The sequence below is a fragment of the Cervus elaphus genome, chromosome 3, assembly GCF_910594005.1.
Source record: "Cervus elaphus chromosome 3, mCerEla1.1, whole genome shotgun sequence".
NCBI classification, from domain to species: domain Eukaryota; kingdom Metazoa; phylum Chordata; class Mammalia; order Artiodactyla; family Cervidae; genus Cervus; species Cervus elaphus.
The window spans coordinates 14,167,276-14,180,065 of record NC_057817.1 but is presented as its reverse complement, the minus strand read 5'-3'; the positions used below and the strand labels follow the sequence as shown (position 1 = coordinate 14,180,065).

At 35.3% G+C, this 12,790-nt stretch overlaps 1 long non-coding RNA gene across 1 annotated transcript in view; it reads right to left on the bottom strand.

Moving 5' to 3' along the window:
- Positions 1-6,791: 6,791 nt before the first annotated feature.
- The window catches only part of LOC122679785, a 221,708-nt gene continuing 215,709 nt past the window's right edge, over positions 6,792-12,790 (bottom strand). The window contains exon 4 of the long non-coding RNA XR_006336548.1: positions 6,792-6,871. This is a non-coding gene — a long non-coding RNA (uncharacterized LOC122679785). The remainder of the gene's footprint in view (positions 6,872-12,790) is intronic.

Below are 12,790 nucleotides of genomic sequence, written 5' to 3'. Positions count from 1 at the left end.
TTAAGCTGAAACCCAAAATTCCTATAAACAACAGAATGGCTAAATTATGGCATAGTCACACAATGGAATACTACAATGCAAAGAGATTGAACAAACTCCAACGTGGCATACTTCAAAACGCTTCTAGAAACCTATCTAGAATTCTCACACATGTGTATTTTTATAGAAATGAGAGAACAAACACATTGACTTCATATGAAACAGAAATACAGACAAAAATTACATATACTTTATTTTTATTGCTAAAGTGATGGACTACCATGAATATTTATGTTTTATGACTCCAAACAGCTTCATGAGGACAGCAGCAGATTCAAAACATAATAGCTACAAGTACACCAGAATAAAACCAATTTGAATTTTAATTACTAGGATAATTTTAAAATGCTTTTAAACTTTTGGTTTAACAAATGGAAAAAAGAATGTTTCCTCACACATTGTCAAGCAAAACATACAAACAGAAAAGATAAAACATTGTAGAGAATATAGTAAATAATCATAAAACAAAATATCATGTTAAAAAAATAGTATTGTCACTTTCATTTAACTAAGAAATAAATGTTGAAATTTATTCTCTACAAATAAAGCATATTTAATTTATATCTTCCACTTAATGTGAGATTTAATTTTATAGTAAAACCACAAAGAAAATTTATGTCTAACATTTGAGCAGTATTTAATATGGGAGAAATTAAGTTGCATCCATAGACAAATATTTATAATATTATTGACAAATGTAATCATGAGCCCTTTAAAAGTGAAAATTATATCATGGTAACTACTAATATAGACGCTATAATTAATGGTATTTACATTTATCTTTTAAATCTTTTTCATATGGTTTAAAGCTATAAAAGAGTACACTTTAATCCATTATTTACTTAGTTTAATAATAGGTGGAGAAGAATAAACATAAGCAGTAAAAGAAGAAATGTAGGAGGAAGAATTGTGCTATGACTGATGCCAATAAACATCGCTCTGATGGGTACCCACACTAGGTCAGGCGCTGCAGCTTATGTGTGTGAATGTGATTAGTGAAAGTGTTAGTCACTCAGCTGTGTCCCACTCTCTGTGACCCCATGGACTGTAGCCTGCCAGGCTCCTCTGTCCATGGAACTCTCTAGGCAAGAATACCGGAGTGGGTAGCCATTCCCTTCTCCAGGGGATCTTTCCAACCCAAGGATTAAACCCAGGTCTCCTGAATTGCAGGCAGATATTTTACTGTCACCAGGGAAACCCCCAGTGTAGTTAGGGTCCCCCTGAAATGAGAAGAGAATGCCATAAGTATATAAGTTCAAACAAATATGCAGAAAATGTTAAATATCACTAGCAACGTAAAAATAAATACTAATATTTAACTACAAATAAGAACAAACTGCCTAATATTTCTATTTCTGTGAAAAATGACTTGGGGATTTTGAGAAGAATTGTTTTGAATCTGTATATTGCTTTTGGTAGTATGGACGTTTTCACAATATTAATTCTCCCAATCCGTGAACTCAGGATATCTTGTATATATGTCCTCTTCACTTTCTTTCATCAATGTCTTATAGTTTTCAGTGTACAGTTTTCATCTCCTTGGCTAAACTAATTCCAAGGTATTTTCTTTTATTTATGATGCAATGGTAAATGGAACTGTTTTCTTAATTTCTCTCTCTGATATTTCATTATTAGTATATATGTATGCAAAAGATTTTTATATAATGACTTAATCTTGCAACTTTACTGAATTCATCTTCTAATAGTTTTTTGCTGGAGTTTTTCTATATATAATATGCCATCAGCATAATGCTGGTTTTGTAAAATGAGTTTGGAACTGCTCCCTTTCCTTCTAATATTTGGAAGAGTTTGAAAAAAAATTGCTATTAATTATTTTCTAATGTTTGGTATAATTCATCAGTGAAGTCCTCTGGTTCTGGGCTTCAGTTTGTTGTGATAGTTTGATTACCAATTTAATTCCCTTACTAGTAATCAGTCTACTCAGATCTATTTCCTTATGATTATCTTGATAGGTTACATGTATCTAGAAATACACCTATTTCTCCTAGATTGTCCAATTTGTTATATATAATTGTTCATACCTGTCTCTGATGATCCTCTGTATATCTTTAGTGTCAGTTGTAATGTCTCCCCTTTCATTTCTGATTTTCAGTCTTATCTTTCTCTCTTGATGAGCTTAGTCAAAAGTGCCAATTTTATTTTTGCAGGAACCGGCTCTTAGTTTCATTGACCTTTTAACTGTCTTTTTAAAAAATTTGCACTGTGATCTTTATTTCCCTGATTAGTAAAGTTTACAGTTACCTTTAAATTTTCTTCCCTATCCTCACTCTCTTCTCCTTCTAGGACCCCTGTGGTGCAAATACTGTTTCATTTGACGTTGGCCCCTCAGCCCCTTAAGCTATTTTCACTCTTATTTTTTCCTTTTTGCTTCTCTGATTAGGTAAGTTCCCTGATTAGTTAATTGACAATGTTGAGTTAGTTTCCATTGTACAGCAAAGTGAATCAGTTATGCATATAGACACATCCACTCTTTTTCAGATTTCCTTCCCATTTAGGTCAACACAGAGCATTGAGTAGAATTCCCTGTGTTACACAGTAATTTCTCATTAGTTATATATTTTATATATTGTTCTTGTTGCTTAGTCACTAAGTTGCATCCAACTCTTTTGCCGTCTCATGGACTATAGCCTTCCAGATCCCTCTGCCCATGGGATTTCCCAGGCAGGAATACTAGAATGGGTCACCATTTCCAGCTCCAGAGGATCTTCCCAATCAGGGACTGAACCCACATCTCCTGCATTTTATATATAAGTAGTGTGAAGTGAAGTGAAATTTGCTCAGTCGTGGCCAACTCTGTGATCCCATGGGCTATACAGTCCATGGAATTCTCTAGGCCAGAATACTGGAGTGGGTAGCCTTTTCCTTCTCCAGGGGATCTTCCCAACCCAGGGATTGAACCCAGGTCTCCTACACTGCAGGTGGATTCTTTACCTGCATGTAGTCTATACATGTCAATTCCAGTCTCCCAATTTGTCACACACCTCATTCTCCCTTTGGTAACCATAGGCTTGTTTTCTATATCTGTGACTGTACTACTGCTTTGCAAATAAGTTAAGCTATACTACTTTTCTAGATTCCACATATAAGAAACATTGAATAATATTTGTATTTCTCACTCACGTCAATCTATATCGCAATCTCTAGATCCATCCATATTGCTTCAAATGTCCTTATTTCATTCTTTTTTTTTAATGGCTGAGTGATATTCCTTTGGATCATTGTACAGCATCATCTTTATTCCTACAATGATGGACATTTAGGTTACTTCCATGTCCTGGCTATTGTAAACAGTGTTACAATGAATATTGTGGTTCACGTATCTTTTCGAATTATGGTTTTCTCTGGATATATGTCTAAGAGTGGGATTGCTGGGTCATAGGGCTCTGTTTTCAGTTTTTTAGGGAGCCTCCATGCTACTCTCCAACAGTGGTTTAATGAATTTACATTCCCACCAACAGTGTAAGAGAGTTCACTTTTGCCCTTTTCCTTTCCAGCATTTATTTTTTATAGATTTTTAATCATAGGTATTCTGATAGGTGTGAGGTATTACTTCTTTGTAGTTTGATTTGCATTACCCTAATAAATGGTGATGTTGATCATAATTTCATGTTTTTGGCCATTTGTATATCTTTTATGGAGTAATGTATATTTCGGTCTTCTGTCCATTTTTTGATTTTTTGTTTAATATTGAGCTTCATGAGTTGTTTGTATATTTTGGAGATTAACCCCTTCTCAGTTGCTTTGTTTGCAAATACTTTCCCCCACCTTGAGGGTTGTCTTTTCATTCTGTTCATGGTTTCCTTTGTTGTGCAAAAGCTTTTAAGTTTAATTAGGCTACATTTATTTATTTTTGTTTCTATTTTCATTATTCTAGGCACTGGATCAAAAAATATCTTGCTGTGATTTATGTCAGAGTGTGTTATGCCTATTTGCTTCTAAGAGTTTTATAGTATCCAGAATTAAATTTAGATCCTTATTAGATTTTAAACTTATTTCTGCGTATGATGTTAGAGAGTGTTCTAATTTTATTCTTTTACATGTAGCTGTCTAGTTCTCCCAACACCACTTATTGAAGACTGTCTTCTCTCAGTTATATATTCTTGCTTCCTTTGCAGTATATTAGGTGGCCATAGTGTGTGGGCTTATCTCTGTACTGTCTATCCTGTCCCACTGATCTATATTTCTCTGGACTGTCCATCCTGTCCCACCGATCTGTATTTCTACTTTTGTACCACAGCCATACTCCTTGGATTACTGTAGTTTGTAGTCTGAAGTCAGGGAGCCTGAATGCTAAGGCGTTCAGTCCTTTCATTCACTCCTTTCTGAAGATGCTTTGGCTATTCAGGGTCTTTTGTGTTTCCATACAAATTGGAAAAGTTTTGTTCTAATTCTCTGGGTGGGGGGGGGGGGGGGGAATGCCTTTAGTAATTTGATAGAGATTGCATTCAATCTGTAGATAGTTTTGGGTAGTACGGTCATTTTCACAATATTGATTCTTCCAATCCAAGAACATGGTAGATCTTGCCATCTGTTTGTGTTGTCTTTGATTTCATTCATCAGTATCTTACAGTTTTCAAAGTATAGCTTGTCTCCTTCAGTTCAGTTGCTCAGTCATGTCCAATTATGTGCGACCCCATGGACTGCAACATCTGTCTAGTATTCCCATCTCTTTAAGAATTTTCCCCAGTTTGTTGTGATCCACAGTTAAAGGCTTTGGAATAATTAATAAAAAAAAAAAAAAAGTAGATTTTTTTTCTGAAATTCTGCTTTTTCTGCTTAGGTGGGATTATTCGTAGGCATTTTATTCTTTTTGGTGTCATGGTAAATGGGATTCTTTCTGTGATTTCTCTTTCTGATATTTTGTTGTTAGTGTACAGGAATGCAAGAGATTTCTGTGTATTAATTTTCTATCCTGCAACTTTACTAGCTTTATTAATGAACTCTAGCATTTTTCTGGTAACATCTTTAGTATTTTCTATGTATATATTGCATGTCATCTGCCAACAGTGAGAGTTTGACTTTTTAAAATTCTTTTACAGTTTGGATTACTGGCTATGGCTAGGACTTCTGAACCTACATTGAATAAAAGTAGTGAAAGTGGACATGCTTGTCTTGTTCCTAATTTTAGAGGAAATGTTTTCAGCTTTTCACCATTATGATGTTAGGTGTAAGTCTATCATATATGGTCTTTATTATATTGAGGTATATTCTCTCTATAACCATTTTCTGGAGGGTTTTTATCATAAATTGGTATTGAACTTTGTCAAATGCTTTTTCTGCATCTATTGAAGTGATCGTGTGGTTTTTATTCTTCAGCTTGTCAACTTGTATTACACTGATTGTTCATATATATTAAAGAATCCTTGCATTCCTGGTATAAATCTCACTTGAACATGCTATATGATCCTCTTAATGTGTTGTTGAATTTGATTTGCTAGTATTTTGTTGAGGGTTTTTGCATCTATGTTCACCTGAACTCTCACTCCTGTGGGAGAACCTCTGTGATATGATTTTTTTTCCAGTCTGTGGGTCACCCATCTGCCAACCGTTGTGAAAGCACCCATCCTATCATCTTGTTGTGGTTTCGTCTTTGCTTTTGGATGTAGAACATATTGTTTGGTAGTTTCCAGTCTTTTTATTGATGGTTGTTCAGCAGCTAGTTGTGATTTTGTGTTTTCATGAGTGGAGGTAGGCTCAAGTTCTACTCTGCCATCTTATCTCCCTTCCTCTCTTCTTTGGTACTCTCAGATTTTCTTTGCTAACCAACTTCTGCAGAAGAATGGATGAACTGTTTAATGGCTGTTATTTTAAATTTTTTGTCAGTTAATAACTTCTGTTTCATTGTTTTTTCTCTAAAATTTTATTCTCTTTCACACTTGATGATATATATGTTTCAATGCTATTCTCTCAGATCATCCCACCCTCACCTTCTCCCATAGAGTCCAAAAGTCTGTTCTATACATCTGTGTCTCTTTTTCTGTCTTGCATATAGGGTTATCCTTACCATCTTTCTAAATTCCATATATATGTGTTAGTATACTGTACTGGTGTTTATCTTTTTGGCTTACTTCACTCTGTATAATGGGCTCCAGTTACATCCATCTCATTAAAACTGGTTCAAATGTATTCTTTTTAATGGCTGAGTAATATTCCATTGTGTATATGTACCATAGCTTTCTAAGGGTCATTTTTTTATCAGTTGATTTTCTGTTCGTGACTTTCATTTTTCTATAAAATATTTGGTCTCTTTTCCTTCTATTTAAAAACTTATATATTAAGGATATTAGTCCTTTAATTGTGATATATATTGCAAATACTTTCTTCCAAATCCATTTATCTTTTTATCTTGCTTTTGGTCTATGTACAGATTTTATATTTATGTAGTTAAGTGTGAAACAGATCGCCAGTCCAGGTTGACCCAGAGGGATGGGATGGGGAGGGAGATGGGAGGGGGGTTCAGGATGGGGAACACATGTAAATCCATGGCTGATTCATGTCAATGTATGGCAAAAACCACTACAATATTGTAAAGTAATTAGCCTCCAACTAATAAAAATAAATGAAAAAAATAAATAAATAAAATTTTATTCTCTAGTTTGGAACACATTCCTCCATTTACTTTTCTTGACTTTATGTGGCTTATACGCATTAGTTAAAAGAGCCACCTCTCATAATTGAGAACAAGTGGTTTCATGTAGGATATAAACTTACCTTTCAGTGGCACCCTAGCTCTTGTTTGTCTTTTAAACCTCTGTGATTTTTCAAACAGTCCATTTATAGTGACTCCTAGTAGATGATGGTATGCCAAGACCTGTCAGTGTCCCAAAGGAGAGGATCTCAGTTAGTACCTAAGTTTCCTTTCTATATTTTCAAACTTATTATCAACAAATATTTACTATTAAAATATTTATTCCTTTAAATATATTCTTCCCATACACTAAATAAGATCTTCATTTTTGCTTAAATGCAAAAGACATTCACATACATTTACTGCTATTTTAATCTCAAACTACAAATAGTAATGTCTGTTTAATATAAAGATAATTATTGAAAATTAAAAGACACTTGCTCCTTGGAAGAAAAGCTATGACCAACCTAGACAGCATATTAAAAAGCAGAATTACTTTGCCGACAAAGGTCTGTCTAGTCAAAGTTATGGTTTTTCCAGTAGTCATGTATGGATGTGAGAGATGGACTATAAAGAAAGCTGAGCACTGAAGAATTGATGCTTTTGAACCGTGGTGTTGGAGAAGACTCTTGAGAGTCCCTTGGACTGCAAGAAGATCCAACCAGTCAATCCTAAAGGGAATCAGTCCTGAATATTCATTGGAAGGACTGATGCTGAAGCTGAAACTCCAATACTTTGGCCACCTGATGTGAAGAACTGACTCATTGGAAAAGACCCTGATGCTGGGAAAGATTGAAGGTGGGAGGAGAAGGGGACAGCAGATGATAAGATGGTTGGATGGCGTCACTAACTTGATGGAGATGAGTTTGAGCAAGCTCCAGGAGGTGGTGATGGACAGGGAGGCCTGGTGTACTGCAGTCAGTCTATGGGGTCGCAAAGAGTTGGACATGACTGAGTGACTGAACTGAACTGAACTTATTGACTCAAACACAGGTTTGCTATAAATGACTACATAGCACCTGACTTCTTTAACATAATATTCACTATGAAACTAAATTAACAACAAAACAGGACAAATTGGTTCATATCAGAAAGTACTAAAAATATCTAACATTATACTTACAAGAATGAGAACATTTCAATGTCACAAAACAACAGCCTTTTTTATTTGAAAGGTTTGCATTCTAGTAGGTAATTTATAAAATAAGTTATTTTCACCGTTAATAATATTTCCTTCCAAAGATATATCATTATCTTCAATATTCTTTAAGTACTCTGATATTAAAAATCCTTATCTATTTGGCTACAATACTCACTTGAGGAAGTGCTCATAGAATACCTTTAGAGTATTTAGCTATCAATAGGAAACTCAGGCTGAGCCCCTGAATTTCCTTTCTGATATAAAATTGTCAAGTCAGCAGGAGTAAATTTATGTCAACTAGGATGTGCCTTTATGCTTCCTCAGGGAACAGAAATAAAGACATCAAGTGTTAGCTATTTAAGGTATGTGAAAGAGAAGAATACTATCAGAGTTCCCTTTGACTCACTAATGGTTGCTTACATAAAAAAGATCTGATATATTTAGCTGCACAAAAAATAGATTAATTAGTCACATAATCTTGTTTCTAATACCTCACACCCAAAGGTAAGACACCAGTAACATTTTAGTTAAATCAATTGGAAAAACTTCAGTGGAAAACTCTGTACTTCAAGGAATATTAGTTATATTAGAGCAGATTAGATTCACTAGTAAAAATAATAATACTAATTATAGCTAATATTTGAGTGCCTACTATCTGCAGACATGATTATGTCTTACTATTACTTATTTAATCATTATCAAAAAAAGAAGAAGAAGAAGATATCATCAAGGTAAAAGGAAGTCAGAATCTGTCCCAGGTCACACAGCTTCAAACCTGAGCATATTCATTCCAAAGCTGGGTCTGAAAATGGGAATCCTACATACAAAGCTACAAAAACAGGATTATAAAACTTGGGTATAGAATAATATGATTTTTTCCCCTCAGTCTAATGGATTTTATATAGGGGAGTTGAAGATATAGGGATATAAGTTTGGCTGAGCTAACATTATGGTGAACCAATTATGGATTCTGGAAAATAATAGGGACCATGGAAAGCTTTCCAGCAGAGGAATAGCAAAACCTAAATGCCGCCTTAAGGAGAAAGAAGATTAACATTTAATGTCAACTATTAAACAGCTGTTAAACTATAACTGTGGAATTACATAAGATGTGGGAGTATTGAGTTTGCTTTAGAGAAACACCATTACTCCATGGTTCCACTCATAGATTTATAATGAGTAATGAATCCAGTTTTGGCATTTGTTAGGCATCTCATGAATAATCTGGGACTGTATAAATTACTTGGATGAACTGCTTGGGTAAGCAACATATAGTGTAAATTCAAACTAATAATAATATACTGATAACATTTTAAAATTTTTCTTAAAAAATTTAAATGTCCTAAAACTCCTATTGTTTTTCATTTCTATTATAACTAACCTAATTCAGGCTGCTACAACCTCATTCACCAAAACAGTGCATCAGTCTCCCTAGTAGCCTCTAAGGTTCAATTTACTATTTATCTCTGCAACTAAAAATCACACCATTCTCCTCAAAAGTTTTCAGTGACTCTTAATAACTTAACAGTGCAATTTAAAACTTGTCAATCTGGCATTTAAGACTTCCAAAGTGTCCCTCAACTTGTCTATTTAGTTTAATTACTATGTCATTGCTAGTTTACTCAATAAAGATGTTATCTTGCTTTCACTCCACAGAAAGGGAAGAAGGATAAAATTTAGGAATATACATGAGTTTGTTTCTCAGATATTTAACTTCTTGAACCACAGTTTGCCATTTTGTTAAAACAGGTTTTTCATACCTCACTCAACAAGGTATTATAAGGATTAAAATAAATTTACATAGTCAAATGAAAATATACTAAAAAACATGAATTTTTCCATCAAACACTGCTGTGTTCCAGGCTCTGGACTAGGCACTATAGCTGCAATGACAACATTCCAGAGACCAATCTATTAAAAAAAAATTAAGGACTGATGTTAGAATTTGAGATGATGTAATAACTATACCCATTTTCCCCTTCTAAACTCAAAACTAATTCAGATATAAAGAGATCAATATATTAATTTTGTTACTAATAAAGCAAGCCCAAAGACTAGTCCAACCATCCTCTGTACCTATAGGAATAAACACCAGATGACTATCCCATCTGAGGGATATTTTGCTTCTGGAAAGCAGACCTATTTGTCCAAGAAAGCTGTCTTCCATTATTGTGTGATGGACTATCCAGTCCTAGTGAGTACTACATGCAACCTAGGTATTAAAGCAGGGATATTTCACTGCTTTATAGGGATATTTCATATCCCTATAGGGATATTTCACTATGTTATGTTTAAATTTCTAGCAGAATCCAATACAAATAGAAAGAGTAGTAGATATTCACTGTTGATCTCAGTACTAATCTAGTTAATTTAGCCTTGTCCTAATCTATCCTTTTCTCTCCAGGAAGGAGTTAACTCCCAAGAATTACTTTCATCTTGCCTCAGTCAGTTCAGTTCAGTTCAGTTGCTCAGTTGTGTCCGACTCTTTGCAACCCCATGGACTGCAGCATGCCAGGCCTCCCTGTCCATCACCAACTCCTGGAGTTTACTCAAGCTCATGTCTATTGAGTCGGTGATGCCATCCAACCATTTCATCCTCTTGCCTATTTCCTTCCAAACAACTGTCTTTAAGTCCACAGGATAGTCTGTTTACTTCCTGATCTTTATCCTCTGATATGGGCATTAATACAATAATCTTATCATTTGCTTTATCTTTTGGCCTCTTTTACGTTTCTTGACATATACCAGAAAATGTAGAAAATCCTATCAACTGTATAAATTGTTCCAATATGCAGTTTTACACTGCCCACTGCCCTGTCTTTCAAGTGTTTAAGCCAAAATTTGTTTGCTAAATCTAAGTCCTTTCCCTAAGGACTTTCTATATTATAAATTTCCCATTTCAGTCTCTGGCTATCATGGAAGCAATATGGTTTGCTATGTGTTTTAAGTCCTCTCTAATTGTGTGATAACTACGTGACTTGTTTTCCAAAGAGGGACCCTTCAAAGAGTAAAACGGAAAGAAGAGTAAGACAAGACAGTCCCAAATTGGGACATATGATTGCCCTCCCTAAAACTGACTGTAAGTCTCTCAAGTCCCATTTAGCTCCTGTACAGATAAACTGCACTTCTATATATCCATTTCCATTATTCTTATGGTGTACTATGCTATTTATAGTTCATTTGACAGCCTCTTAGAAGTCCCACCTATAAAGGAACTGGTGAACTATCTAACATTTCCACTCAGACATGTTTCCTTTACATGATATTTAATTGAAATCTCTCTCAATTTCCCAGGACTTAATGACTCTGGATGCACAAGAAATGGGTATGACACATCTTCAACATCTATACATTTTTGTTGTACAAATCTATGATAATTTTTAAATCAACACAATTAGACCCCTAAAAATTATTAGGCTAAAAGGACCTCATAAATCAATATCCACCACATTCAAGTTTGCCAACAAAGGTCCATCTGGTCAAAGCTATGGTTTTTCCAGTAGTCATTTCCAGCACCCTAGATCTGGTCTGTTTCTGTCTCAATGTGTTTGCTATACAGTTGGATTCTCAATCCTTAAGGAAAAAAAAAACTGGTTTCACCTGAGTGGGAGGTAATTTATAATGACAAGTGTGTCCACTTATTACATATGCGTTTTTTGATATTTATTTCAGTACTACAAGATTCCTAGCTGCTTGAATTGGTATATGCATAACCAACTATAAATATATATATGGAATTTCCACTGCATTGAGGGTCAGTGTCTCAAACCCCAAATTGTTCAATTGTCAGTTGTATAGCAGATAATTAATTTCACAATATTTATAGCTTTAAAACATGGATCAGTCAGTTCAGTTCAGTTGCTCAGTCATGTCCGACTCTTTGTGGCCCCATGGACTGCAGCACACCAGGATTCCCTGTCCATCACCAACTCCCTGCGCTTACTAAAACTCTTCTCCATCGAGTCAGTGATACCATCCAACCATCTCATCCTCTGCAGTCCAATTCTCCTCCCGCCTTCAATCTTTCCCAGCATCACGGTCTTTTCCAATGAGTCAGTACCTCGCATCAGGTGGCCAAATTATTGGAGTTTCAGGTTCAGAATCTGTCCTTCCAATGAATATTCAGGACTGATTCCCTTTAGAATGGACTGCTAGGATCTTTTGCAGTCTACGGAACTCTCAAGTGTCTTCTCCAACACACAGTTCCAACGCATCAATTCTTCAGCCCTCAACTTTCTTTATAGTCCAACTCTCACATCCATACCTGACTACTGGAAAAACCATAGCTTTAACTAGACAAACCTTTGTTGGCAAAGTAATGTCTCTGCTTTTTACTATGCTGTCTAGGTTGGTCATAGTTTTTCTTCCAAGGAACTAGCATCTTTTAATTTAATGGCTGCAGTCACCATCTGCAGTGATTTTGGAGACCAAGAAAATAAAGTCTCTCACTGTTTCCATTGTTTCCCCATCTATTTGCCATGAAGTGATGGGACTGGATGCCATGATCTTAGTTTTCTGAATGCTGAGTTTTAAGCCAACTTTTTCACTCTCCTCCTTCACTTTCATCAAGAAGCTCTTCAGTTGCTCTTTGCTTTCTGCCCTAAGGGTGATGTCATCTGCATATCTGAGGTCTATTTCTCCCAGCAATCTTGATTCCAGCTTGTGCTTCATCCAGCCCAGCTTTTCTCATGATGCACTCTGCATATAAGTTAAATATGCAGGGTGACAATATACAGCCTTGACTTACTCCTTTTCCTATTTGGAACCAGTCTGTTGTTCCATGTCCTGTTCTAACTGTTGCTTCTCCCCTGCATACAGATTTCTCAGAAGGCAGGTCAGGTGGTCTGGTAGTCCCATCTCTTGAAGACTTTTCTACAGTTTTTTGTGATCCACACAGTCAAAGGCTTTGGCATAGTCAATAAAGCAGAAGTAGATAATTTTCTGGAATTACCTTGCTTTTT